The 4,736-nt window shown below is 36.5% G+C and overlaps 1 pseudogene; it reads left to right on the top strand.

Annotated features, from left to right (window-relative positions):
• Window positions 1-1,444: 1,444 nt before the first annotated feature.
• Window positions 1,445-3,550, top strand: LOC118640322 (annotated as a pseudogene).
• The last annotated feature ends 1,186 nt before the right edge of the window (window positions 3,551-4,736 follow it).

The raw sequence follows: 4,736 nt of genomic DNA, 5'->3' as shown, positions 1-4,736 counted from the left end.
GGGAAATACTTGTAGTTTTTGCCCATTGAGTATGATGTTAACTGTGGGTTTGTCATATATGGCCTTTATTACATTGAGGTGTATTCCCTCTATTCCCACTTTTCTAAGAGTTTTGATCATAAATGGGTGCAGGATTTTATCAAATGGTTTTTCTTCATCTATTGATATGATCATGTGATTTTAATCCTTCATTTTATTTAGGTCGATGTGTCACATTTATCTATTTGTGGATATTGTATTAACCTTGCACTTCCAGAATAAATCCTACTTGATCATGGTATAAATATTTATAATGTATTGCTGAATTTGGTTTGCTATTTTGTTGAGGATTTTAGCATCTATGTTCTTCGGGGATATTGGCCTATTATTTTCTTTCTTTGTAGTTTCTCTATTTGGTTTTAAAGTTAAGATAATGCTGGCCTTATAAATGAACTTTGGAGTTTTTCTTCTTCTTGAATATTTTGGAATAGTTTGAAAAAAAAATAGGTGTTCTTTGAATGTTTGGTAAGTTTCTCCTGTGAAGCCATCTGGTTCAGGACTTTTATTTGTTGGGAGTTTTTTGATTACTGCTTTAATTTCACTGGTTGTAATTGGTCTATTAAGATTTTCTGATTCTTCCTGATTTAATTTTTGAAGATTGTATGTTCTAGGAATATATCCATTTATTCCAGATTGTCCAATGTGTTGTCATATAGTTTTACATAATATTTTCTTACAGTCCTTTGAATTTCTTTGGTGTCAGTTGTCTTCTCCTCTTTCATTTCTGGCTCCTCTCTCTTTTTTTCTTGATGAGTCCGGTTAAATTTCCCTTGTCAATCTTGTTTATTGTTTCAAAGAACTAGCTCTTGGTTTTACTATCTTTTGTATTGTCTTTTTAGACTCTATTTTATTTATTTCTGCTCTGATGTTTATTATTTTCTATCTTCTACCCTTTTTGGGCTGTGTTTGTTGTTTTTTCTATTTCCTTTAAGTGTAAAGTTAGATTGTTTGAGATTTTCTTGTTTCTTGAGGTAGGTCTATGATGCTATGAATTTTCCTCTCAGTACTGTTTTTGCTATGTCCCATAAATTTTGGGTTATTGTGTTGTCATTTTTATTTGTTTCAAGGTATTTTTTAAATTTATTCCTTGATCTCATTGTTAACCCGTTTATTGTTTAGTAACATGGTATTTAGCCTCATGCTACTAAATAATGAATGGGTTAACTTGTTTTTGTGTGTCTTTTAGTTTTCTTCCTGTGATTGATTTCTAGTTTCATACCATTATGGCCAGAGAAGATGCTTAATATGATTTCAATCTTCTTATATTTATTGAGAACTTGTTTTGTGTACTAACATGTAATCTATTCTAGAAAAATTTTTATGTGAATTTTAAAAGAATGTTGGCCACTTTCTGGAGTCACTAGCCTGGGCTGCTTACTGTACTCAGCACAAGAGGCGGGAGCCCATGACCACTGCCATATTCCACCAGACTAGCATATGAACAAATGAGGATGTTAAAGATATCTTTGCTAGAACAAGAAATAGAAAATATTGACTTCTGAAAATATTTATTGAAAATATATATTTTTTTTAATCCTCACCCGAAGACATTTTTTGTTCAGATAGAGCGGGAGGGAGAGAGAGGAAGAGAGAGAGAGAGAAACATCGATGCGAAGGGACACATCGAGTGGCTGCCACCCGCACGACCAACCAGGGCCGGGGACAAACTGCAGCCAAGGTACGTGCCCTTAGCGGGAACCGAACCCGGGTCTCTCTGTACCGCAGGCCGACGCTCCAACCGCTGAGCCAAACCAGCCAGGGCTATTGAAAATATTTGTACATGACAATCCATTTCTAATGTCAGTGCTTCCACTTATGTAATGGAAATCAGTAAACAGAGAAACCTGTGATTGGAATACATAGTCAGCCTTCATATTCCTGTGTTAAGAATTATATTTCCTTTGTTTTACCCCTTTTGGAGGACAAACAACCATGCTATATATTATTCAGGTTAGAGTCTCAGAATGTCCAGGGAGATGAATGGATAATCATTGTATGGTCTTTAGATCATTCTCATATTCGTCAAAACATGTTGCATGAGCAATAAGAGCAATTCTGGTTTTGGCTGGTTTGGATCAGCAATTAGAGCATCAACCTGTGGACCAAAGAGTTACAGGTTTGATTCCGGTCAAGGGCACCTCGGTCCCTGGCCCTGGTCATGTGGGAGGCAACAGGTTGATGTGTGTGTGTCTCTCTCTCCCTCCCACTCTATCTGAAGATAAATGGAAAAATATCCTTGGGTGAGGAGTTAAAAAAAAGAGCAACTCTGAAAAAGGAGTTTGGAGGTGGCCACATTCAAGAGGAAGTATTATTATTACATGGATATAAAAAATATTTGCTGACACAATCTTCTTCTGTCCCATTGACTGCAGCTGAAGAAAAATTACGACAGATTAAAATTAATGAGGCACAAACTGACCTGGGTGTGTACACTAAGCATCAAACATCGCAAGGAGTAGTATTTCCTATTTCTCAAGAAGCTTTTCAGGCTTTGGAAGAATTAAATTACAGGCAGCTCAACTATGTGTGATTAAAAATAGATATAAAAAAATAAAGTAATTTTGGCCAATATGACAAATACAGAACTAAAAAATTTGCCAAAGAGGATTCCCAAGGATTCAGCATGTTACCATGTCTTGCTATACAAACATTCCCATGAAGAAGACTATTTAAAGTTTTTTTTTTAACTTATCTTTATTGTTGACTGTATTACAGATGTCCCCCTCTCTTTTTCCCCCATTGACCACCTCCTCCCCAATGCTGGAGCCCAGAAGGAGCAAGTCCAAGTAAGTGTGTGCGTGGGCCCTTTAAGAGGTATTGCCTGGGACTCTAGCAGCCTGAGTCTCAGTTTCTGTTCGTTTTTACAGCCAGAAGTGATGGGGACTTCTCTTCCTGGCACTGGAACCCTGAGCTGGGAGCCTGGTGCGGGACAGGGACCCCTCACTCCTTAGGGAGCACCCTTCCCAGCTGAGGTGTCTCTCCTAATTTTTATCTGCCACACATGGGTGTGGGCCCAGCCCATACATGCCTCTGCCCCTCCTACCTGTCTCCTCGTGGCTTCTTCTTTAGTTTCGTAGTTGTAGGACTTCCATTCAGCTTGATGTCAGGCGGTTCTGAATGACGGTTGTTCTGTAGTTGTAATTTTGGTGTGGTTGTGGGAAGAGGTGAGTACCGTATTTACCTATTCTGCCATTTTGACCGGAAGTCTTCTGGAATCCACAGTTTTTATTTATTCAGTGCCTGGATACATATGCAGCATAAGAGAATGGGTGCTGTATTCTAGTTGCAAGAGCCCTCTAGAACTCGTGGAAGGACAACTGCAAATAGATGTCATTAGAAAGTTTGAGACAGACAATGAAGATGAGTTGATTGCAGACTTCCTTTATAAAGAAGTACACCCCAAGCAGCATGCACATAAGCAAAGCTTTGCCTAACCAAAGGTCCTGCAGGACAAAAGAGAATTCAAAGACTAATTAAGCATCCAGCTGAAACTGAAGCCACTACTGATTAATATCATTATAGTAAGTCTTACAATGCTAGCTTTTTAAAAGTCCAGGTTTTAATACAGAATTGAACTCATTCCATGTTGACATGTAGTAGGGAAAAAAATTGTACTTTTTGAAAAATAGCACTTTTCACTTCTGTGTGTTTTTAAAATTAATGTTATAGAAGTCTTGTGATTTATATTTTTCAGTTAAAGCTGAAAAAGAATTCAACATAATGATGTTTAATTTTGTTATACTGTTTTCATAGAGTGATGATTCTATACTTTCACATAATTCTTTAAAATTTTTTTTTTCCTTTATGAATTTTAGAGAGAGAGGAATGGAGAGGGAGAGAGATAGAAACATCAATGAGAGAGAACATGGATTGATCACTTTCTGCAGGCCCTCCACTGGGTTTGAGCCCACAACCTGGGCATGTGCCCTGACCGGGATTGAATCGGTGACCTCTTGGTGCATGGCCAATACTCAACCACTGAGCCACACTGGCTGGGCTCACATAATTCTTAAAGTTTTATACAGTTGGGATAATTCCAGAAAGTCTAATATCTGACAGTAAGATATACTTCTTATTACTCTTTAGTGAGACATCAGATTTTTTCTTTAAGGGAGGAATACCTTAAATATTCACACTACTTGAAGAATATGTTAAGAACCCAGGTTAGATTATTTTCTGTGAGGAACACTGCTAAGTCTCAGAGTGGAGTCATGTCTGCAACATTTAGAAACTGCTTTACTGCAGCAGTCTTCTGTTTGACCTTTTTTTTTTTTAAATGGCAGTAAAATTTCTGATCAGCTCACTCTGAAACCTTAGAGTACAATATATTTTCTGTGCTGCAGGAATTCTAATGATATTGAAAAACACATTTCTATAGCTTTAGTAAATTCTCTTTCTACTGCTTTAAAAACTTTCTACTTGAAAAGTAAGTCATTTCATTTTAAGTACTGTGAGGTCAAATATTTATGTCGAGTTGAGTATTAAATTGTTATAATTCAAAAGCAAACAATACTTAAAGTCAATAATATTGAAAAAGTTTTAAACATCAAGATTGATTTCTCTCTAAAATCATACACTTATAAGTAAATTGTGTTCTTTATCACTTTTGAACAAATATTCAGATTTCATCAAATTGTTTTAAAAGTCCCAGTAGTTATCAGCCTAACACAGATTAACACTTAAGAATCTTGTTTCAA

The sequence above is a fragment of the Molossus molossus genome, unplaced genomic scaffold, assembly GCF_014108415.1.
Source record: "Molossus molossus isolate mMolMol1 unplaced genomic scaffold, mMolMol1.p scaffold_m16_p_22, whole genome shotgun sequence".
Classification (NCBI taxonomy): domain Eukaryota; kingdom Metazoa; phylum Chordata; class Mammalia; order Chiroptera; family Molossidae; genus Molossus; species Molossus molossus.
This window is presented reverse-complemented; position numbering and strand designations above follow the sequence as displayed.